The following is a 26,219-nucleotide window of genomic DNA, read 5'->3' as shown; positions in this document are numbered from 1 at the left end:
ATTTACTTTAGTTTCAGCGCCTGTAACATAGAAGGGTCCGTGTTATAAAAGAAGTCAAAAGTAGTCTTGAATAATTGGAACCATTCTGCTAGATTGTCTAATGTCAATTGGTTTTCTGGCACTGCTTCTTCTACATCTTCTTCCTTATCTTCTGGCACTGGTTTGGAAACACTCCTGAAACCCTTCACCACTGCCACCTTTTTCTCATATCTATGATCTCTTTCATGGTTTCTTTGATTGGCTCTGCTGTAAATCCTGTGAAGTCATGCACAACATCTGGATCCAGTTTTCTCCAGCAGTAATTTATTGATTCAGGCCTGATGGTTTTCATGGCTTTTTCTGTAACAGCGATGGCATGTTCAATGGTGTAATCCTTCCAGACTTAAATTATGTTCTCTCTATTGGAGTTCTCTTCTATAACATTGACAGCCCTTTCCATAGAGTACCATGTGTAATGAGCCTTAAAGGTCCTTATCACACCAGATCTAGATGTTGAATTAGAGTTGTTGTGGTTGGGGCAAGTAGTCTACTTTGATGCCCTGGATGTTGAACCTCATGGGGTTCTGGGTGGCCAGGGCATTGTCTGATATCAAAATAACTTTAAGGCAAGATACTGACTTCAGGGACAAACCAACAGTGGAAGCAATTAAGAAAAGGTGTTCTCGTTGTCCAGGCCTTCTTGTTGAACAACCAAAAGACTGGCAGTAGTGTTTATCTTTTTCCTTCAAATCTTGGGGTTAGTAGCTTTAATAGATAAGGACAATCCTCCTGATCATAAGCCCAACTGCATTTGCACAATACAATGGAGCTAGCCCATCTCTTACTGCCTTAAATCCTGGTGCTTGCTTTTCTTCCTTACTAATAAATGACCTTTATGACATGTTTTTCGAGAATAGGGTACTTTTGTCCACATTAAAAACCTGTTCAGGCATATATCCTTTCTCCTCAATGATTTTCTTAATAGCACCTGGGAACTCATCTGCTTCCTCTTGAGCAGCAGAAGCTGCTTCTCCTGTTACCTTGATTTTTTTGTTCTTGTTACATAAATTAAACCTTTATTGTAGGCTAGAGTTGTCTCAAATGATAGAGCTTCTACTGGCCTTTCAATTTCTTCAGTCTTCTGATGGCCATCTTTGCCATGTTGGTGGAAGTGGCGTTGTAGATCCAGGCACCATCAGCTACTGTTTTCATGTAGGAACCACAGTGTAAGATCCCTACTGCTTGTTTCTTCATCTTGGTTTAGCCACAGAAAGAGCAAGTGTACTTGGCAGGATGGTTGATTTCAGTTTTCTTCAGTGTTTTCCAGAGGGAGGCACCATAGCAATCCCATATTTACCAGTGATTTCAACCTACTTGGTGAGTTTTAGCTATGTAGCTGTGAACTAGGCACAAGCCCAGAGAGGACTATCTTGATATTTTTAAAGCCACACCCCTTTCTAAACTTATTAAACCATCCTTTGCTGGGATTAAATTCTCCAGCCTTAGATCCTTTACCTTCTTTTTGCTTTAAGTTGTCATATGACCTCACTATTTCTTGAATCATATAGGTGTGCCTTTTTTATAGCAATCATGCACCCACATAAAAGCTACATTTTCAATATGAGATAAAAAGATATTTTGCAAAAAGTGCTGCTGTAGCTGCAGCAATGGCTTCACAATTTTTCTTTTCTTTTTTTACAGTGGTCCTTATGCCGGATTCATTTATCTTGAGATGGTGGGCAACCATAGCTGCAGGTCTCAAAATTCAGCACATATCAAGCAATTCAACTTTTTCTTGTAATGTCCTGTGTTTTCTCTGCTTCTTGGAAACACTTCCAACAACATCACTAAGGGCACTTCATATGGGTCCTATGAAGTTTTTCAAGGTTTATGGTATTGCATTAAAAACTATGAAAAATAAGTGAGAACTGCAAGAGATCACTTTCTATTGTGATAACACAGTACTGGAGAGAGACAAACTGCTCAAGTGAAGATGTTAGCATCACTTAACATTTAAGGGGATAATTGTAACACTTGAGATCACAGCAATAGCAAAAGGATGTGGCTACCAAATTATTACAGTAGTACAGTATGTACTACAGTTAATTTCTTTTTCTTTTTTCTTTTACTTTAAGTTCTTGGATACATGTGCAGAATGTGCAGGTTTGGATACATGTGCAGAACGTGCACGTATACATGTGCCATGGTGGTTTGCTGCATCTATCAACCCATCATCTAGGTTTTAAGTCCTGCGTACATTAGGTATTTGTCCTAATTCTCTCCCTCGCCTTGCCCCCCACCCTCTGACAGGCCCCTGTGTGTGATGTTCCCCTCCCTGTGTCCATGTGTTCTTATTGTTCAATTCCCACTTATGAGTGAGAACTTGTGGTGTTTGATTTTCGTACTACAGTTAATTTTGTGCAGTTGTGATTTAATACCACATCTTTATGTTTGTTTACATTTTTCTCAACTGTGAATGGTGCCATGTATGGTCTGCAGGTGTTTTCATAAGTTTTGATAAATTTTAATTTTTATAATATATTTGTGTATATTTTATGGTAGTGATAAAATAGACTGGTATCCACATATATTTTATATATTCATGACATATATTTTTCTTAATTTTTTTGATATTTCTAGGCTGTGTGGTTCATCTGCAAGTTTTTTCAAATTGTTGCATCAGATCTCCAAAAAAATTTCCAATGTATTTATTGGGAAAAAAAATCTGTGTATATGTGGACCTGCACATTTCAAACCTATTCAAGAATCAACTGTACTCTGGGACCTGTTGAATTTGAGGTGCTTATTAGACATCCAAGTGTAGAGAGCTAATAGGAAACTGTATATGTGGATTTGAAGTCCTGGAGAAAGAAAAGGGCAGAAGACACAGATCTGAGAGTTGCCACAAAAGGGGGGAAATAGGACAGATATCCTGAGGAATTCTAACATGTAAGGGGTGAGCATAGGAAGAGAAGACCAAAAGGAGACTAACAGGCATTAGCTAGAGAGGTGGGATGGTATGAAATGATGGAAACTAAGAAAGCATGGTGTTTTAAGGATGATATATCAACATTGTAGATGAGAGTTGAAGAGTAGCCTTAGGATTTAGCCAAAAAAAAGAAAGAAAGAAAAAACGTGGTTGGTGACCTCCACAAGACAGCTTCAGGAATATGGTAATCACACAAGTATTGAGATCAAGGTGAACATTAGTGTGAACTCATTTTTCATATGCCTCTTTCAATGAAGAAGTAATTTCAGCTGTTCAGCAATATAACATTCCATGTTTTGGGGGAGGAGGGTGTCAGTAAGAATATTATTATTATTTTTGAGACAGTCTTACTCTGTCGTCCAGGCTGGAGTACAGTGGCATGATCTTGGCTCACTGCAACCTCCACCTCCCGAGTTCAAGTGATTCTCCTGCCTCAGCCTCCCATGTAGCTGGGATTACAAGCGTGTGCCACCACGCCCAACTAATTTTTATATTTTTAGTAGAGATGGGGTTTCACCATATTGGCCAGGCTGGTCTCGAACTCCTGAACTCAGGTGATCCACCCACCTCAGCCTCCCAAAGTGCTGGGATTACAGGTGTGAGCCACTGTGCCCGACTGTCAGTAAGAATAAAATTAATTTGTGGAAAGTTATTTTCGAAGACTTTATAATCCGAATAAAAGCCTGATTTATGAAATGCTGTAACCTGGAACTTTAGATTTTAAAAGAAAAAGAGAAATAGATGTCATAATATAGCTTGAATTTGAAATAACTGGGATTTAATCTAAACTACCAATGACCTGGAGTTTCATCTTATAGATAATATATGGTTATTGACAGAGTATTATGAGATACTGTATGAAAAATGCTATAATGCCTATAGCCTCTAATATAATACCTTGTCAAGTATGTGTGTTTGTATGTAAATATGTGATATACTGAACACCTTATATATAACTATATCCTGGTTGATAACTTCAGGACACTTTTCCTCTTCATATGTATATTATCGTGTGACAAAGTGAAAGTTTAAAACAACAAACATTTATGAAATTACATCATTTCTGAAGAATAATAGCCCCCTAAAGATGTCCATGTCCTATTTCCCAAAACCACCAAATATGTTACATTATGTGGTGAAAGAGACTTTGAAAATATGGTTACAATTATGGACCTAGATATGGGCTAAGTAATACATGAGACCTTAAAAGTGGAGAACTTTTCCCAGCTGATGTTGGAAGAGATGAGTCAGAGAGGTGAGGCAGAAGGGTGTTCAGAGAGATTCAAAGCGTGAGATGGAAGTAGGGAGCTATGAGCCAAGGAATGTGGGTGGCCTCTAGAAGCTGAGAATATCCCCCAGCTGACAGGCAGCAAGGAAACCAGAAAGTCAGTGCTGCAACTACAAGGAACTGAACCTTGTCAAAAACCTGGCTGAATCTGGAAGCAGTTCTTTCCCAGAGCCTCCATTAAGTAACACAGACAGCCAATACCTTGATTTCAGGTTTGCAACACCCAGAGCAGAAAAAGCCAATTGAGCCCACTGGACTTCTAACCTACAGAACTGAGATAGTAAATTGTATTGTGTAGAGCCACTAATTTTGTTGTAATTTGTCATGGCAGCAATAGTTAACTAATGCAAAGGGGTGGGAATCCAGAAGTGGCTTAGCTGGGTGATTCTGGCTTAGGATCTCTCATGAGGTTGTAGTGAAGTTGTCAGCCAGGGTGTGACTGTGGTGGAAGGATGTACTTTCAAGCTGGCTCACATGGTTGTTGGTAGGCCTCCATTCCTCACCATGAGGGCCTCTTTCCAGGGCTGTGCATGATGTGGCAGCTGACTTCCCAGTGTGAGTGGGGAGAGAGAGAGACAGTGAGAGCATGTGGGTACACAGTATAGAAGCCATAATGTTTTTTATAGTCAAATCTCTAATATGATGTATCGTTATGTTTGCTGTATTCTGTTGTTCACATGGACAAACCCTGGGATAATAATGAATTACATTACAGAGGAATGTGATTACCAGGGTGCAGGGATCATTGGGGGATCATGTTGAAGGCTGGTTACCGTAAGTATGTGTGCCTAAGATGACAAACTGTCAGTTCCGTATTACCTAATTAGCCATATATAATCCCAGGTCTGCAGTGTAATTTTAAGCAAGTTATTTAGCCTCTGTAAAACTCCAGTTATTCATTCAAAATTGAAATAGTTGAAATTAGTTTTATGTGTCAACTTAGCTAGTTTAAGCAAATAAGGTGTTTCTTAAAGGTCTCAGGACTTACTATTTTTGAATATGCGATTTGAAGATTAAGGATCTTGAGATATTTTTGATAAGTTAAAGGAATGGTTGAATATAGAAGACTATCACTGATTTACCTTGTCTCAGATTATTCTTGAACTGGTCAAGTTTGTCATATCATGTGAACATGGCTGCTCCCTCTGTAATGACATGGATTGTTCCTAGAGCTGCTGAGTGGTGCCTTTATTGCAAGGGGCACTATTCTCAATGAGGTCTTTATGAGTGGCACTTGTCAAGTTGTGCAGTGGGCAGTCTGTGTATCCCTACACAGTGGCCCTGTATTTATGTATTTTTGACAATTTTAGGATTTAAGTCCGTAGGTATAAGTGTCTCTTTTGTCTGTTGGTGTGTCTTGTAGCATAGTGCCTAGTGCATGATTACTCAATAAATATTTGTTAAAAGAATGGATGAGTGCATGAGTGAATGGTTGATGGGGCAGTATCACTATTCAACTACTTAAATGCTTTTCATCGTATACCATTCTTTTAGTCATCACAATATTTTTTATTTAATTTTATATTGTGATACCAAGAAGATTCTATTTACACTAAAGAATGAAATAGAACAATTTGTAAGATAGTGGAATAAATGAAGGCATAAGTACTTGCTAGCTAGTTTCTGATAGATTAAGGCAATTTTCCAATTCATCTTTCATTACATAAGTCCAAAATGGATTAACAGTAAACCTGTTCGTAAATAGTAGTCTCTTATGTGTTGAAGAATTGCTTTCAGTTTGTGTATGCTCATCATAAGTATAGAAAAGTTTAATAATCTTAAGTATTTTATGGGTGGTATGCAAGATATTTTAGTTGAATCTTTTCAGGAATATTTTAGTTGAGGATATTGTATCTTGAGGAATTATGCTATTCTGTCTTACTTAAACCTTTAGAAACGTGTATGGTTTTAAGTAAAAATTTAACAAAGACCTAGGAAGAGTGTGTTTTTGTAACTCCACTAATATTTATTAGCTACATTTCTACAACATTTTTTTTTGAGACAGGGTCTTGCTGTGTTGCCCAGGCTGGAGTGCAGTGGCCTAATCCCGGCTCACTGCAGCTTCGAGCTCCTGGGCTCAGGAACTCCTGGGCTCCTGGAAGCTCCTGAGAGTCTCCTATCTCAGCTTTCCAAGTTGCTGGGACTACCAGTGCCCGTCACCACTGGAATTTTTTGTAGAGACAGGGTTTTGCTATGTTGCCCAGGGTGGTCTCAAACTCCTGGGTTCAAACGGTTCCCCCGCCTTGGCCTCCCAAAGTGCTAGGATTACAGGCATGAGCCACTACGCTTGCCCTACATTTCTGCTTATTAGTTTCAGTTATAAGCAATTATGAGGGTATGTGTGTCACAATCCAAAAAGAAGTACTCTTTAAGACTGATGCTTTTTTAAATTGTATTTTTGGTCATCCAAAAGAGTTGTGTTACTCAACTTCAATTCAATTTTGATGTGTTTCTTATGTGAAAATCGCTATTCTTTTATTACAGGAGAGGCATAGTCCTTGCTCTTTAGAGTTTATGATATAGTATTTGATGATTTGGGATATGTAAAACTAAGAGAAGTATAAAAATAACTTTAATATGATCAGTATTCAAAAAGAGATATTAAAATGTGCTATGAAGGTTCAAAATAAACCATATTGTTTGAAGAATTAGAACAAGTTTCATTAAATAAAGTAGGGGGTGAAAGAACAGGTATAATTCTGAAAAGCAGGGTTGGAGTGGCGAAAACAGTGTAAGAAAACTGCAGGTATCTTTCAGCTTATAAAATCCTGAACCATTTAGCCTGTGCAACTTTTCATGGCTAACTTTTTACTTTTAATTATTGCTCTGAGCGATGATAAGATGGACTTGAATAATTTAAACTCTGTACAAATAATACTGAATAATTTAGACTCTATTGTAAAAATAAATTATATGATTAATTTGCTGCTGTATCCTGCAACCAGCCAGTTTACTGAGGATAGGAGAATTGTGGTAGTATTAGCTAGACTAGAGGATAATACGGAATATAGAGACTTATAGAATTGAGAGGGACGTAGAGAGACCAGTTAATTCATCATCCCCGTTTTGAAGATTAAGAAACAACAGAGAGATAAGTGCCCAGTTTTCTACACATATTTACTCTGATGGAACTGTTCCTGTGTAAGTCTATGTCTTTCAACTGTCAGTCCATTAGGACTATTTGAGGTAGGCGTCTAATTCATTTTTGTTAAGGTAACTGAATCTGAAATATTTAATTTGTGCAGAATCTGTAGATTCCTACAAACAAATCAGTCCAGTGCTTTCCCTGCTTTCTGTGTCTCTTACCAGAGATCTCATTTATAGCTCACCTAGAAGACGGTAGAGAATATATGAAGTATATAATATCAGTTTGGCTGTAGGAGAGACTGTGAGTGGGATGGGTAGGAACATAAGTATGCCAGTTGGCATAAGTTCTTCATGGCACAGAAACATGAGGAAAAATTCTAAACTATGCTGATAGAGGAAGAGATTGAGCCCACCACAAATTAAGACTAGGATTTTAACAAAAAAAATATTTCTGGGCTGTCAGCAAAGTCATTTACATTTTTAGTTTTTATTAGCAGCATAATTTAAAGTCTCTCCTCTATCATAATACTTCATTACATTAGAGATATTATTTTGGCCTGAGGTATTTTTTGACAGCTTTACTAAGATATAATTAACATATCATGTAATTCACCCATTATAACATGTGCAATTCTATGGCTTTTAGTATATCCAGAGAGTTGTGCAATTGTAGCCATAAACTAATTTTAGTAGATTTTTATTGTTCCCCGAAACCACTTCATACCTATTAACAGTCACTCTCCTTTCCTCCCCAAACCATGCAGTCCTAGGCAACTAATATTCTAGAACCAATATTCTGTTTCACAGGTTTGACTATTGTGGATATTTCATATAAATGGGATAATATAATATATGATCTTTTATGCCTGGCTCTTTCACTTAGTATATATTTTCAGGGTTCTTTCACATTGTAGCATGTGTCAGTACTTCATTCTTTGTAATTGCCAGATAATATACCATGTATGGATATACCACCTTTTGTTTTTCTTTTCATCAGGTGACAGACATTTGGGTTCTGCAAATATTTTCTCTTTTTCTGTGAATTGTCTTTTCTGAAGTAATTTTATTTTAGTTTAAAGGTAATACAATTTGAGAGATATAACATCCTATTTTCATGGACCTGCAGCAAGGGAAAACCCTTGATGTTGCATCCTTTAAACATTATTATAGACTCCTCTCAAGCTTGGAAAGAGATTAGGATGTATAAATTAAGGAACTGGAGAGTTATACTGCTAGGTCAGCTATTTTATTACAGTAGATTCCAGACTGTATCTCTAAATTCTGTTCTTTCTTTCTGGTGTTTCTTTTTCCAGCTTTTAAAATCTTATATTTGTATTCTCTGAAACACATCTATTATAGCATATTATTGGGTCTGCCATCTACCCATAGAGTCTGCAACCCTAAATTATCTCTCTTGGTGACAGATTACATGCTACAAGTTTCTCTTATAGACTTTTTTTTTTTTTTAGGTGAAATTGATTTAAACCTCAGATGAGACTGTATTTCCAGAAGGTAACATGTAGCCAGAGGCATATATGTGAAAGTGGGGAGGGAACATGGTTGACATACTGTTGGGCTGATGTTTACCTTTAGTGCATAAGTATTTAAAAAAAAAAAAAACAAACCTGTGGGTTACTCCTGACACATACAGCCATATCAAGCTTTCTGTTTTGTCAAGGCCAGATGTATTAGTCTGTTCTCACATTACTATTAATATAAAGAACTCCCTGAGAATGGGTAATTGATAAAGAGATTTAATTAGCTCCTGGTTCTGCAGGCTGTACATTCTTCTGCTTCTAGGGAAGCCTCAGGAGACTTATAATCATGGCGGAAGGCAAAGGGGAAGCAAGCATGTCTTACATGGCTGGCAAAAGGAAGAGAGCAAGCCCAAGGGGAAAGTGCTGCACACTTTTAAACAGCCAAATCTCTTGAGAACTCACTGACTATGACAAGAACAGGGGGGGATGTCTGCCACCATGATCCAGCCACCTCCCACCAGGCCCCTCCTCCAACATTGAAGATGGCAATTCAATATGAGATTTGGGTGGGGCCACAGAGCCAAACCACATCACCAGATGCTTGGTTCTTGAAATTGTGTAAGATTTCTTTCCTTACCTTTTAGATAACATATTTGCTCAGTTCATGGATCATAGTTTGGGCTAGAAGGAAAAGAGCATTGCTAAATTAATGCATACCAATAGGTTTATTATTTTGAAGAATATTTCTATTTTAAAATGTGACTTATTAAATAAATCCCTGATTGATAGAATTTAAACTCTTTTAGTGAAGTGAATAACTTTGAGCAGTGGAGGAGATTTTTGAGCATTAGTCATTAAAATTTAGCACATATGGTCTAAGTAAATGCCAGAAGAGATACAAGTAATGTGCTGTGAAAATTCAGAAGATGGATAAGTTATTTACAATTTGGAAGGTTAGAAAATCTGTTATGTGGAGCTGGCACTTGAACTGAGTTTTGTAAGATAAGATTTTATTGGGCTATTTGGAGATTGGGAAGGTGCATACACTTGGAGTCAGGGGAATAATCTTCTAGTTTGACTAAAAGGTAAGCTCTGGATTACAGGTCAAACATTGGATTGAATGCACACCTTTATTTCTGCTCTCTCCTTTATGTTCACTAAAATGACAGTGAAGGGCTGAAAAGGCATAAACGACAAAAACAAAGAATGGAGACAAGTTAAGGACTCAGTCCCCTAAGATTGTTCCCACTTCAGATGCCAGTTATAAGTCCCAGGTTATCAGTAGTATTTCTCATCTACCTGCTGTAGATTAAGGGGTTTCCCACAACTCCCTTCTCAGGATTGGTAATTCTTTTTTTTTTTTTTTTTTTTTTTTGAGATGGAGTCTCACTCTGTTGCCCAGGTTGGAGTGCAGTGGCGTGATCTCGGCTCACTGCAACCTTTGCCCCCCTGGGTTCAAGCCATTCTCCTGCCTCAGCCTCCTGAGTAGCTGGGATTACAGGCTCCCGCCACCATGCCCAGCTAATTTTTTTTGTATTTTTAGTAGAGATGGGGTTTCACTGTGTTAGACAGGATGGTCTCGATCTCCTGACCTCATGATCCACCCACCTCAGCCTCCCAAAGTGCTAGGATTACAGGCATGAGCCACCACGCCCGGCCTGGGATTGATACTTCTTTAGAACAACTCACAGAACTCAGAAAAGTGCTTAACTTATTATTACTGTTTGTTGTTGTTGTTGTTTTAAAATAAAGGATACAACTCAGGAACAGCCAAATAGAAAAGATATATAGAGCATAGTATGGGGGAAGGGGCACAAAACTTCACTTCCCTCTCCCATGGGTTGACCTCTCAGCACCTTGATGTATTCATCAACTCAGAATTTCTCTGAACCCTGTGGTTAGGGGTTTTTATGGAGGTTCCATTACATAACCATGATTGATTAAATCATTAGCCATTGGTGATTGACTCAGTTTTCAGCCTCTTTTCCCTCCCCAGAAGTTGGTGTGGGGTGGGATTGAAAATTCCAATCCTCTAATCATGCATTGATCTTTCTGGTGACCAGCCTTCATCGTGAAGCTGTCTAGTGACCACCATCATTCTATTAGCATGCAAAAGACCGTCTTATTAGTCCAGAGATTCCAAGGATTTTAGGGGCTGTGCCAGGAACCTGGTACAATATTTGGGACAAAGATGAAATACTTATTTTTTATTATATTACAACATCCCTCTCAGCTTTTTTTTTTTAACCAAGAAAAACAACCAAAACTAAACTATCCTATAGCTGCTGAAAGTTGTAGTTATTTTACTGATTTCTGCTGAGGTGTTGAGAATTAAGACCAGAATAATCTTATGGTAATTAATTCATTCAAACAAATACATATTGAAGTTCTCCTATGTCCTAGATATTACTCTAAGCACTAGCGATACAACAGCCAAATTTCTGCTCTAAAGGAGATTAAAAGAATGTTTTAGGGACAGTTAGACAAGTAGATTCATACACAGTACCCTTTACTGATGTGGAGAATACTGAGTGAGGAGCCATTTTATAGGAGAAATAACAGTTCATTTTGGAAGTGTTAAATTTGGCCTACCTTTCCACTACCCAATGATATATTAGTCAAGAAATTCATGGAGGATGTTGGGGCCGAGGATATAAATTCAGGGTAGACAGTGTGTTGATTACAATGATCCAAGAGGCTCAGCTCCTTCTCAGCAGAATCATAGGCCTGCCTCTCCCGTTTGCAAGTTCACCTTACCAAACTTAGACTCCTTCTCTCCTTCTCCTTCAGCACCTCCTGTTTTCTAATGTATCCCATTTTTGAAATGTCATTTTGGCACAAAACTTCTACTTCCTTTTGCCCAGTCTCTTAGACCCTGCAAAAGTACAAAATTGTCTTTATTTGCAGATGACATGATAGTCTACTTAGAAAACTCAAAAGGATCTATTACATTAGATTATAATCTATTAATTATATTTTACATAATTGTTACATATGTAGTTAATATGGTTATGTTAAATATATTTAAGAAATATAATTAATAAAATTTAGCCAAATTTATGGAAATAAGATCAATTTATATAAATTATTTTCCTATATACTACATATAAAGTTATAAATGTAATTTTCTAAGTAAAAGATACGTTAAAGTAGCAGCAGAAAAGTAATGTATTTAGAAAAGAGCAGGTTTGGTGGTGGTAGGAACAAAAGCCTATTTGTAATGGGCTTGAGAAAACGGGGAGAGCAAATCCAAATAGAATACAGACAACTTACCTGAGGAATTTTCCTGTAAAGTGCAGCAGAGAAACTAGTAGTAACTGGAAAAGGATGTACATTTCAAAGATTTTTTTTTTCTTTTATAAGCTGTAGGAATTGCATCATAGTTATATCTGATGGGAATGATTCCGTAGAGAAGGGAAAAATTGATGATGTAAGAGAGTGAGGGGAGCATTCCTGGAAGAATGTCCTTGATGAGGCAGGAGGGCATAGAACCTAGTGTACATAGTGGAGAGGTTGGCCTTACGGTAATGATCGTGGGATTGGGTAGCAGAAATTGGGTTGAACACAGGATCATTAGAAGAGAAGAGGTCAGGAAGTGGTGATGAATGGCATAGTTTGATGATATGAGATTCAAAGCTGGAGTTTTGAAGAGGGTGGAGGGAGAAGAGCCTGGAAGTGTCAGTAGGAAGCAAAGTGGACAACAACCTAACCTCCAGACCATGTGGTAGAAGGGATAAAGGAGAAAACATTGCCTACTTGAAAGACTGTAGAAGGAGAGCCAAGTTTCTGTTAGAACAAGAAGGTATGAATTTATTTTCTTCATAAAGCCTGTTTCTCTCTGATCTAAATTATATTCCTTCTCATGGTCTTTTCAAGCACTTAAATCACCTCTAGTTTATAATTACTTCTTTGTAAGTACCATTGTTTGGTTGTAAACAGTATAAAGTCTCCCATACAGTAGCTTAACAGTAACAGATGCATCTTTCTCATGTGATAGTTCAGGGGTATTGTAGGGCAGGAAATATAACTTCTCAGTCCTCCTAAGTTTGTAGTTGGGAGAGAGTCCTATAACAAAAGACAGAGTAAGAAGAGAAAAACAAGCAAGTTTGCTAATGTGTGCAGTGCACATCACTCAGGAGAAACGTCAACGAAAGATAAAGCAGTGGCTTAAAACTCTGGCTTATATAACGTTTTTAACAAAGAACAATACATTTTAGAGAAGTGACAAGACAAAGAAAAGCAGTTTTAGGCTTCCAGAGGCGGGAAACCGTGGGAAGGTAAATTTATGGGAATAAACTAATGGAGTAAGATTTGTTTGCAGATTTCTCTGGTGCTGCCTCTGAGCTGATAAGACTTGTCTCCAGTAAAGGAGAATTTATATCCTGTCTTGGTAGAAAAGAGTGGAGGATAGAAAGAGCCCTTAGTCCATTTGCTGCTTCTTAATTACCTTTAGCTCAAAAATATTTATGTCAAAGAGTCATATTTTGGGATGATAGAAACTAAGTTTCTTCTCTTTTTGTGGTCCACTATGCTTATTTTTCATCCATAGGGCCTCAGTAAGATTGCTTTATCTTCAGGCATTGAATCTAGTTTCCATGTAGGAAAAGAAGGAAGAGGTATTGACTACCTGAGAAAGTAAAACTTTCCCATAAGTCTTTGACAGATTGGAACATATATCTAATTGGCCATTTCTTGCATGTTAACTGTTTCTCATGGACATATTTTGCTAGAAGAGGAGATTTATTTAGCTGGGCACCTTATTACCATGAACAAAATTATAGTTTGGTTAGTTATGATCAAGGGGAAAATGGATATTGGTTTAGAAATTTGCAGGTACTGTAATGAAAAAATACTTAGTATATACTGTTGTAGGAAAGCAAGAATTTCAGTTTCTATGAGGAATGTCTGATTTGATTATGGTTTAAAAATGCATATTAAGATATACATTAATATGTGCATCTAAATATATATAAATTAAAAATAGACATGTGAAATGTATATTAAAATCATATACTTCCTTTCTGAAGTAAGAGAGCAACTGTCACAGAGTAGCTATTCAATAATAGTTGTCCAGTGGAAGGACTTTAAGTATCTGAAAGAGCACCTGTCACACAGTGGCTATTCGATAATAGTCGTCCAGTAAAAGGCCAGACATACTCACTTTCTTCCAGGCACCAGTATTCTATATTTTTAGCAGAAACAAGAAAGAAGTTACTATGGTTCTTAACCTAAGATGCCTAAACCTCAGGTTTTGGCTTGTTGTTTTAAAATGATGCCAAAAGGCTATGCTATCTACTAACATAATAGATTAATACCAAGCAGAATGCACTGGGGCTAGCTATTCACCATTTTTGGAGTAGAGTAGGCAGAGGAAAGGGCACTTGGTGACGTAGTCAGAAAGAAATCATGTGACAATGTGTTATAATGCCTTACACTGATGTAAAAATTCATGGTTTTTAAATGATTTGGTAAATATCTCATTTGAAACTCATACTAATTCAGAGAGGAGATCCCAATTTAATGAATGAATAAACTGAGGCTCATTAAATTCCTTGTCTAGGTTTGCATGGCTGGTAAGTGGTGAAGTTGAAATTAGATCTCTGATTTTTGACTTGGTCAATACATGCTGTTTGACCACAAATAGTGTCATTGAAATGTCTTACTTAATTCAAGTATTACTGTAAATGGACATTGACTTCTTTGAAAAGACAAATCAGGGTTATATTTGCTTTATAAATACATCATACTATTTGCAATTATTATTAAATACTACACTTTTTATTTAAACAAGGCACACTGCGTCTTGATGACATTTGCTGATCACTCATGATTCAACTCTGCTTTAATTCTCTATTGCTTTAGAATTTTTATTATATTCCTTTATTCCCCTTTTAAGTCAATTTTAGTTTTCTTTCCATCAGTTGAAAGCAAAAATTAACATTTCATGAATTTTTATTTACAATAAAAGTTTAAAATGAATGCTACACACAAAATAGAACTTTTTTGTCATAAAATATGCATAACAAAATTTGCTATTTTAACCAATTTTAAGTATGTAGTTTTATGGCATTCAGTACATTCACATAGTTGTGCAACCATCACCACCACCTGTCTCCAGAACTTTTTTATCTGTACCAACCTGAAACTCTGTACTCATTAAATACTAACTGCCCATTCTCCCCCACCCTCAGCCCCTGGCAACCACCATTCTTATTATGTCTATGATTTTAACTACTCCAGGTACCTCACATCAGAGGGATTATATATTTGTTTGTTGACTAGCTTATTTCATTTAGCATAATGTCTTCAAGTTTCATCTATGTTGTATAGCATGCGTCAAATTTTCCTTCCTTTTAAAGGCTGAATAATTCGCTGTATGTATGTACCACATTTTGCTTATTCATCTGTCCATGGACATTTAAGTTGCTTCAGTGTCTTGGCTACTGTGAATAACCAACCTGTCTTCATCCTTCCCTCTCCCCATCCTTCCCAACTTCTGTCTGGTTATCACCATTCTATTCTCTACCTCTATGAGATCCACTTAATTAGCTCCCACATATGAGTGAGAACATGCGGTATTTCTCTTTCTGTGCATATTTCACTTAATATCATATCCTCCAAGTTCATCCATGTTGCCACGAATGATGTGATTTCATTCTTTTTTATGGCAGAATAGTATTCCATTGTGTATATATACCACATTTTCTTTATCCTTCATTCATCAATGTACATTTGAATTGCTTCCACCTCATGGCTATTGTGAATATTGCTGCTATGAATATGGGCTTACAAATACCTATTCAAATCCCTGTTAAATATCTTTTGGTATATATAGATGTAGAATTGGTGGACCATATGGTAATTCTATGTTTAGTCTTTTGAGAAACAACCATACCATTTTCCACAGAAACTGCATCATTTTACATGTCTGCCAGTGATATATGAGGATTTCAGTTTTTCTTTTTTCTTTTTTTTTCTGAGACAAAGTGTCTGCCGTCCAGGCTGGAGTACAGTGGCACGATCTTGGCTCACTGCAACCCTTGCCTCCTGGGTTCAAGCAATTCTTGTGCCTCAGCCTCCCGAATAGCTAGGATTGCAGGTGCCTGCCACCACACCCAGCTAATTTTTGTATTTTTAGTAGAAACGAGGTTTCACCATGTTGGTCAGGCTGGTCTCAAATTCCTGACCTCAAGTGATCCACCTACCTTGGCCTCCCAAAGTGCTGGGATTACAGGTGTGAGCCACCGTGCCTGGCCAGATTTCAGTTTTTCTATATACTCCTCAACAATTGTTATCTTCTGTTTTTCTTTTTTAATTGTGGAAAAAACAAATACCATGTAATTTCCCATCTTAGTCATTTTTAACTGCACGGTTTAGTACTATGTTTATATTGTTGTAGAACAGATTCCCAGAATTTTTTCCCCTTGTAAAATGGAAATTCTATACCTATTTAACAGCTCTTAATTTTCCTCTCCCCCACCTGCTGGCAACCACCATTCTACTTTCTGTTTCTATGAGTTTGACTACTTTAGATAACCCATAAAAGTAGAATCAGACAGTGTTTGTCTGTTTGTGACTGACTTATTTCATTTTGCATAATGTCCTCATAATCTGTGTTGCAATATGTGACAGGATTTTGTTCTTTTTTTTTTTTTTTTTTTTTAAGACGGAGTCTCGCTCTGTCGTCCAGGTTGGAGTGCAGTGGCATGATCTCAGCTCACTGCAACCTCCGCCTCCCAGGTTCAAGCGATTCTCCTCCCTCAGCCCCCGAAGTAGCTGGGACTACAGGCATTTGCCACCACATCCAACTAATTTTTTGTATTTTTAGTAGAGACAGGGTTTCACTGTGTTAGCCAGGATGGTCTTGATCTCCTGACCTAGTGATCCGCCCACCTTGGCCTCCCAAAGTGCTGGGATTACAGGCGTGAGCCACCGCACCCAGCCAATTTTGTTCATTTTTAAGGCTAATATCCTATTGGGTTTATAATGCCACATTTTCTTTTTCTTTTTATCTTTTTTTAAATTTTATCTCTTAATGTATTTTTTATTTCAATAGGTTTTTGGGAGCAGGTGATGTTTGCTTACACAAATAAGTTCTTCAGTGGTGATTTCTGAGATTTTGGTGCACTCATCACCTAAGCAGTGTACACACTGCACCCAGTGTATATACCACATTTTCTTTATGCATTTATCTCTGCCAGTGGACTTTTGGGTTGCTTTTACCTCTTGGCTATTTTGAATAATAGCTGCAGTGAACATGGATATGCACATATTCCTTTAAGATCTTGTTTTCCATTTTTTTGGGTGTGTGCCCCAAAATGGGATTATTGTATCATATGGTGATTCTAATTTTAAGTTTTTTCCAGGAAGGTCTATATGGTTTTCCGTAACAGCTGCACCATTTTGCATTTCTAGACACAATGCACAAAGGTTCCAATTTTTCTACATCCTTGCCAACAGTTGTTATTTTCTGTTTTGTGTATTTTTTTAATAGTGGCCATTCTAACTGGTGTGAGGTGATATCTCATTGTGATTTTGATTTGCACTTGTCCAATGATTAGTGATGTTGAACATCTTTTCATGTGCTTGTTGGCCACCTGTCTCTCATCTTTAGAGAAATGTCTATTTATATTCTTTGCCCATTTAAAAATCAGGTTATTTGCTTTTTTGTTTCTTAGTTGTAGGATTTCTTTATATATTCTAACCCTTTATTAGAAATATTATTTGCAAATATTTTCTCCCATTCTGTAGGTTGCCTTTTCACTCTGTGAATTGTGGTATTTACATGGAAATTTTACGTTTTGATGTAGTCCAGTTAATTTTTAACTTTTTTTGCCTGTGATTTGGTGTCAATATGCGAGAAATTGCCAGATTCAATGCCATGAAATTTTTCCTTTATGCTTCTTCTAAGAGTTTTATAGCTTTAGCTCTTATGTTTAGGTCTTTGATCCATTTTGAGTTAAATTTTGCATATAGCTAAGGTAATGGTACCATTTTATTGTTTTGCATATAGATATCCAGTTTTCCCACCACCATTTGTTGAAAACACTGTCCTTTTCCTGTTGAATTGTGTTGGCACCATTGTCAAAAATCATTTGACCTTACACGTAAATGTTTATATCTGGGCCCTCTGTTCCACTGATCTGTATGTCTGTCTTTATGCCAGTACCAGACAATTTTTATTATTGTAGCTTTGTAATATGTTTTGAAGCCAGCAGGTGTGAAACTTCCATCTTTTGTTTTGGCTGTTTGGGGTCCCTTGAGATTCCATATGAATTTTAGGATGCCTTTTTCTGTTTCTGCATGCACACACAAAATGCTGTTGGGATTTCAATAGGGATTGCCTTAAATCTGTAGATCAATTTGGGTAGTATTGACATCTTAACAATATTAAGCCTTTCAATTCAAAATCATGGGATATCTTCCATTTATTTGTGTTGTCTTTAATTTCTTTCAGCCATACTTTGTAGTGTTCAGAATACATGTCTTTTGCGTCTTTATTTTCTCTAAGTTTATTCTTAAGTGTCTTACTCTTTTTGATGCTAAAATTGTAAATGGGATTATTTTCTTAATTTCCTCTTTGGATTGTTCACTGTTAGTGTACTGAAATGCAACTGATTGTTGTGTGTTGATTTTGTATCCTACAACTTCGCTAAATTCGTTTATTTTTACAGTTTTTTTTTTGGTGTGGAATCTATAAGGTTTGCTATATCTAAGATTATGTCATCTGTGAATAGAGATAATTTTACTTCTTCCTTTCCAATTTGGATGCCTTTTATTTCTTTTCTTGCCTAATTGTTCTGGCTAGGACTTCCAGTACTATGATGAATAGAAAAAAATAGAAAATTTTTTGTAGAATTTTTTTTGCGAAAATGGATGCATCCCTGGACTTTTTATAGTACATGGTAGAATATATGTACTATAAATAGAATATGACTTCAGAAATCCCCATTTTTCTTCCTAGTTAGAATTTTTTAAGTAGAAAAGACTTTATTTTCATGTAGAGGCAGCTTTTCTTATAAGGCCAGTTTGATATTAATGGTAATTTTTGGTTAAGTGATATTCTTACACTGAAACGATTGCATTTGAGTTTTTAAGCATTATTATATTTTCCTCTGGTCTGTACTTATGTCATGTTCTTATTTCAGTATCCTAAGTTCATGTCCTCAGAGGATTAGGTGGTACTATGCTGTTAACTTCCACTCCCTCTCTTTTATATATCAATTACTCTTGAATTGCCAAAATATTTTGCAGCCTGGCATATTTTATCAGTTTGAATTTTATTTTAACCCAGCAATGTTTTGTCTGACCTCTTTGTGTTTAATTTTTCAACTTTAGTTTACTACAGAGCAGTTATTTTTATAGAACATTATGGTCTTTTCACTTGACATACTCTTTTTGATTATTCTTTTTGTACTTAAGATTTAATGCTTATGCCAAAGCATTCAGACACATGAGATAGGATATGGTCAAAATAAGAATGGCAAAATGATGGTAATTGTTGAAACTCAGTAATGGGTACAAAGGATCATTCTCTCTTCTTTCATGATATTTTTACAATAAAATGTTCAGACACACACACACACACACACACACACACACACTTCCTGTTTAAAATAGCAGTTCTTTAGGCTCTGTGTTTGCAGTCTGACCTTTATTTAAAAGTCATTGTTGATTGGGCAGGTTCGTACCTTTAATCTTAGCACTTTGGGAGGCTGAGGGCAGGCAGATTGTTTGAACTCAGGAGTTCTAGACCAGCCTAGGCAACAAAGTGAGACATTGTCTCTACAAAAAATAAAAAAATTAGCTAGGTGTGGTGGTGCATGCCTGTGGTCCCAGCTACGTTGGAGGCTGAGGTGAGAGGAAGTTGAGCCTCAGTATCCTGAGGCTTGAGCTTGGGAAGTTGAGACCACAGTGAGCTATGTTTGTGCCATTGCAATCCAGCCTGGGTGACAGAACGAGACCCTGTCTAAAAAAATTAAAAAGAAAATCAATGTGGCAAATAGGATTTTTCTAGTAAATAATAAAATCTAATAGTAAGATGATAGAGTTTGATGATGCCCCAGATAAAAAATAATTATCTTTCATATATTCTCTGTACTTCAGTGATTTTCCCCATCTTTTTATTTTAAAAAGTTTTAAATTAGAGAAAAGTTGAAAGAATAGTAAAATAAACACCCCTTACCCATAACCTAGATTTTCCAGTTGTAAAACTTTTGCCATGTTTGTGTTATCTCCCTCTATAGATATCTTTACTAATTTTTTGTCTGCCTGTTTTATCAATTATTTATAAAAGGATATAAAACTTTTTGACATAATTGTAGATTTTCAAATTTCATTCTTTTTTATTTTTGCTACATTTATATCAAACTCTGTTGTTATGTGCAGACACACTTAGGATGTATTGGGTGTATTAGTTCATTAGGGATGCTGTAACAAATTACCACAAATTTGATGACTTAAAACAATACAGTTTTATTTTTTTACAAATCTGGAGGTTAGAAGTGTGAAATGAGTTTTAAGGGACTAAAATCAAAATGTCAGCAGAGCTGGTTCCTTCGGAACACTGTAAGTTAGTCTTCTGTTTGTTTTTGTTTTTGTTTTTTTTTGTTTGTTTGTTTGGTTTTTGGAGGTTGTCCACTTCCCTTGGTTAATGGCCCTGCATCGTATCACCTTTTCTCCTCCTGCTTCCATTCTCACAGTGCCTTCTTCTGTAATCAAATCTCCCACTGCCTCTATTTTATAAAATCACTTGTGATTTTATTAGGGCCTATCCAGGATAACCTCCCCATCTCAAGACCCATGGCATATCTGCGCTGTTCCTTTTAGCATGTAAGGTAGCATTTCACAAATTCTGAGGATTAGGTTGTTGGATATCCTTAGAGTACATTAATCTGCCTAGCACAGATGGCAGCACTTCCCAAATTGTTTTATAGATTCAGTGCAGTCGTTATCAGAATCCAAATTGGTGTTTGCTGCAGATATTGTAAAATGATCCTAAAATTCATACTGGAATGCAAGCAACCCAGAATAGCTAAAACAAATTCTAAAAAGAATAGCCAAAATCAACTTGAGAAAGAACACAGCTGGAGGACTTACACATACTGATTTTAAAACTTAGTACAGAGCTACAATAATTCATACAGTCTGGTAATGGCATAAAGATAGATATGTAGATCAGTGAAATAGAATTGAGAGTCCAGAAATAAACTCTGACATTTACAGTTAATTAATTTTTAACAAGAATGTGAAGACAATGTAATTGGTAATGAATAGTCTTTTCAAAAAATTGTCCTGGGACAACTAGTGTCTACATGCAAAAGAATGAATATATATCACTTCCTCATACCATGCAAAAAACGAACTAAAAATGTATCATATACCTAAAGATCTAAAACCATACAATCTCTTAGAAGAAAACATGAGTAAATTATTGTGACCTTGGTTTCTGAGATAAAACACCAAAAGCACAAGTGACAAAAGGAAATGAGATAAATTACACTTCATCAAAATTTAAAACTTTTGCACATTAAAGGACATCATCAAGAAAGTGAAAAGACAATCCACAGAATCAGAAAAGATGTTTTTAAATCATATATCTGACACAGGGTACTTGCATACAAAATATGTAAAGGACCCTTACAACTCAAAAAAGACAACCCAACTGTGTTAGTCCGTTTTCATGCTACGGATAAAGACATACCCAAGAGTGAGCAATTTACAAAAGAAAGAGGTTTAATGGACTGACAGTTCCATGGGGCTAGGGAGGCCTCATAATCATGGTGGAAGGTGAAAGGCACATCTCACATGGCAGCAGATGAGAGAAGAGAACTTGTGCAGGGAAACTCTCCTTCATAAAACCATCAGATCTCATGAGACTTATTCATTCTCACAGGAAAGACCCGTCCCCATAATTCGATTACCTCCCACCAGGTCCCACTCACAACATGTGGGAATTTTGGGAGCTACAGTTCAAGATAAGATTTGGGTAGGGACACAGCCAACCCATATCACCAACTAAAAAATGAGCAAAAGCCAGACACGGTCCTATAGTCCCTGCTACTCTGGAGGTTGAAACAGTAGGATTGCTTGAGCTCCAGGGGTTGGAGATCAGCCGTGGCAACATAGCAAGACCCCATCTCTTAAAAAAAAAAAAAAAAATGGGCAAAGACTTGAATAGGCGTTTCTCCAGAGAAGATGTGCAAGTGGCCAATGAGCACATGAAAAGGTGGTCAGTATCATTAGTCATTAGGAAAATGCAAATCAAACCACAATGATATACCACTTTACACCCCCAAGAATGACTAAAATTAAAAAGACATATGGTAACATTCTACTCCCTCTGAGCTGTCAGATCCATAATATGCTACTCTTCCAAGATGATATTTTATTTAGTTCCTTTGAGGGATTAAGTAAAATATGGTTGTTCCATAAAGATTCCCTATAGTAAGGGACAGCTAAAATATTTTAGATAAAATTTTAAGTGGTACTCTTAGTAATATTCTGTTACTTAGTATCTTTCATTGTACAATAGGTTTGTCACACACTCATTCTTGGCTTTTTTTAAACAGCAGACAAGAAATGTTCATGGTGGAATTGACATGGTGACCTCCATTTTATTTGGCAAAATATCTGATGCCTGTGCTTCAAGCCAATATAGTTTTTGTTCTACCTTCCTAACTCCTGTTTATAAGCATATTCATTCATTATGAAAATTGTGTTTAGTAACTCAAGAGCTCTTAAGCTAAGAAAATATGAGAACTTGCTGGTAATATGCCAGTGAGTGTTGTGTAGAAGATTAAACAGCTCATCCTGCAGCTGCTCTGCATGTGGAACCTTCATTGACTTCAATTCTCAGTTAACTCTTTTGGTCTATAGCTTCAGGCCTAAATTGGGGGTTGATTGAAGATAGAAAAAAATGAATATAACAGAGAGAAGATGTTTTAGTTTCCTAGGGCTACTGCAGCACATTACTCAAACTGAGTGCCTTAAAACAACAGAATTATTCTTACATAGTTCTGGAGGCTAGAAGTTTGAAGTAAAGGTGTTAACAGAGCCATACTCTCTCTGAAGGCTCTAGGGGAGGAATCCTTCTTTGCCTCCTGTAGCTTTTGGTGATTGTGGTCATTCTTGTTGTTGCTTGACTTATAAATGTGTCATTCCAATCTCTGCCTCTATCTTCACATGGCTTTCTCCTAGGTCTCTGTGGCTTTACATGGCATTCTCCTCTCTGTAGCTGGGTCCAAATGTTCCTTAAAAGGTGTCTTTTAGGGGCACCAGTCATTGGATTAGGGGCCACCCTAATCCAGTTTAACTTTATTTTAACTAGGATAGTAGCAGGAGACAGACAAATCCTAAGCAGACAGGGGCAGGTCCCTGATGAAACCCCACCTTCAAATGAAAGACAATTTAAAGTGTGAAGGCCAACCTACAAGTCTTGGATAAATCCACATACCAGATTGAGAACCTCTCTTCCTGTTTGGCGTACTTTCCTCTGATTGATCCCCACCTTTCACCTGTTTTACACATACCTACCCTTTTCTAATTGGTTTTTTATACTGTCGAGCCCACCTTTGAGTGGTGCCTTTGTTGTAGTCTTTTTTGCATACTCACAAACCAGTCAGCACGCACTTCCCATTCTGAGCCCATAAAAGCTTCGGACCCAGCCACACTGAAGGAGAGACACCCGCCTTTGAGTGGGGGACCACCCTCACATCCCTTCTCTGCTGAGAGCTGTCCTGTTGCTTAATAACACTCTTCTCTGCCCTTCTCAACCCTTGATGGTCAGTGTAATGTCATTCTTGGATGCAGGACAAGAACTTGGGAACTGCTGAATGTGGGTATGAGCTGTAACATGGGTGGGCTGGGGCAATCCCAGCCCAGCCACAGACTGAGCTGGTGCACAAGCAAGGCACAGCCCAGTGGGCTGAGTGGGTAGGATGTCTCCTGTGGCAGGCCTGGGGCCGAGCGAGGCTTTGGTGGAGGCGTCACCAGCTGGAGGAGGTCCAGCTGGCAAAAGTCACTGAGAAAAATCCAGTGTCAACTGTATTACACCTGGGAAAACCCTGCTTCCAAGTAAAGTCACATTTACAGGTACTGAGGGTTAAGACTTCAGTACATCTTTTTTTGCATAATACAATTCAGTCCATAACAGAAGAGTATATATTTTTGTCCTAAAATGTATTTAATTCTCAAGTTGTGAAATAATTTGTGTGTGCAGTGTTTTCACAGGGAGTTAACATGAAGGGAGTTTAGTGAAGAACAGTGAATAAGAGAAGAAATTATCAAGTTTGGGCCACGTAAATTTTGATGTATAGGAAAAGCCAAATCTCAGTTGCTGATCTCTGGTCACCTCTCTTGAAGTCCGTGGTAGTTTGGAACCCTCCATTATTTTCCTTACCTCATGACCTCCACTCTTCAGCTGGACTCCAGTGTGGTCTATCTATATGGCCTTACTTTTGGAGAGAGGTCAATAAAGTGTTTATGATCATATAGATGAACAAGACCAGAGGAATTGATTTTTGTGGCCAGGTTTGTCAGATTGGCCCTTCACTGCTGTCGTGCAAACCTTGAAACCCATATTATCGAATAGTAGTCAGAGATTACTCGGATATTTTTCTAGGGCTGCAACCACTGTCAGTTTCTTTAAGTACTTCATCTTTCTCCAGAACTCCAGTTCCTTACTGAAGTTAGGGTTCCTAGTTGAGATCAACTGAATCTACTATACCCAATTTAAGTAGAAAGTATTTATTATAAGATTTTAGAATGTATAAAGAGAACAAAGTTTTACAGGTCTAGAGAATCAAACTTTGATCTGAATGCCCCAGACAGTTGAAACACACAGCTACACTATGGGGCCATTCTAGCAACCACACTGCAATGGACAGAATGTTTATGTCTCCCCCAAATTCATATTTTGAAATTCTTACCTCCTAATGTGGTGATATTAGGAGGAAGGGCTTTTGAGAAGTTATTAGGTCATCATGATGGAGCCCTTATGAATGCTATTAGTGTCTTTGAAAAAGGGATCCCAGAGAGCCCTCTTGCCCTCTTCTGCCATATGAGGATACAAGCCTACAGCCCAGAAGACAGCCCTTACCAGAAGCTGACCACGTTGGCACCCTGATCTTGAACTTCCAGCTTCCAGAATTGTGAGAAGTAAGTTTCAGTTGTTTATAAGCCACCCAGTTTATGGTACCTTGTTATAGCAGCCTGAACTAAGACAAACACCATTTGCGTCACTTTCCAAATCCTGCCTTAGTAATTATGAACTTGGGCAAGTTAATTAACTGCTGTGTGCCTCAGTTTGATCATCTGTAAAGTGGAGCAGATAAATGTATTAAATGAGTTGTTGTATTAAATGAGTGATATACAGGTTCTTATAACAGTGTCTGGAGACATAGGGTCTGTAGTGCTCGAGCTGCTATAACAAAGTACCACAAACTGGGTGGCTTAAATGACAGAAGTGTGTTGTCTTACAATTCTGGAGGCTAGAAGTCCAAAATCAAGATGTCAGTAAGTTTGCTTCCTTGTGTGGTCCATAAGGGAGAAGCTGTTCCATGCCTCTTGCCTAGCTTCTGGTTTGCTGGCAGTCTTGGGAGTTCTTTGGCTTGTGGAAACTTTACCTCCGTCTCTGCCCTTGTCTTCACATAGCATTCTCCATGTGTGGGTATTGTCCAAGTTTCTTCTTTTTATAATATAAGGACACTAGTCATATTGAATTAGTGGCAACAGCCCTATGTTTAAATAAGCTCACATTTTGAGGTACTGGGAATTAGGACTTCAACATATGAATTTTAGGGAGACACAGTTCAACCCATAACACATAGTAAGCATTATATGAATGTTTATTATTATTGTTATTTCTGATGACTTATTGTATTATCACCCCAGGTAGTTCTTCTAACCTTTTACATCAGTGTATTGCATCTGTAATGTGTAGATTAGAGAGTAGATATTCTGAGTTAACTTAAAGCCCTTAAAATTTGCAAACCTTAGTAATTACCATTAATAATGTTCATGTTATTTCTTCATAGTAAGGACTCTTCTGACTGTGGATATGTGACTCTCATAATACCTATATAATATTTCTTGTGGTTTTTTTTTAGTAAAATTCAGAAATAGAATAAAAATTAATCTGACTAGAAGTTGTTATGGTATCATGTATATGAAGATTCTGTGGTCATTAATGTTTATATGATGGAGACTCTTCATAGGAGAGTAGGATATAAATAGATGTGTATCTTCCTCATCTTTTTTTTTTTTTTTTTGGAGACGGAGTCTCACCCCTGTATTATTGCTTGTAAGTGCTTTATACTATATTAATAAGACCCTTTATTGACCTGATTTTTAAAGGAGTAAACAAAGGGCTTCTATCAGTGGATTTATATGGATTTTG

The 26,219-nt window shown here is 37.2% G+C and overlaps 1 protein-coding gene and 1 pseudogene across 1 annotated transcript in view; one reads left to right on the top strand and one right to left on the bottom strand.

Moving 5' to 3' along the window:
• Positions 1-26,219, top strand: part of COG5 (component of oligomeric golgi complex 5) — a 372,787-nt gene that overhangs the window by 112,643 nt on the left and 233,925 nt on the right. The gene's annotated exons all lie outside the window — the stretch shown is intronic.
• Positions 1,093-11,638, bottom strand: LOC115935291 (large ribosomal subunit protein eL43-like; annotated as a pseudogene).

The sequence above is a fragment of the Gorilla gorilla genome, chromosome 6 (assembly GCF_029281585.2).
Source record: "Gorilla gorilla gorilla isolate KB3781 chromosome 6, NHGRI_mGorGor1-v2.1_pri, whole genome shotgun sequence".
Classification (NCBI taxonomy): domain Eukaryota; kingdom Metazoa; phylum Chordata; class Mammalia; order Primates; family Hominidae; genus Gorilla; species Gorilla gorilla.
The sequence above is the reverse complement of the archived record's forward strand: the minus strand, read 5'-3'. Positions and strand labels throughout refer to the sequence as shown.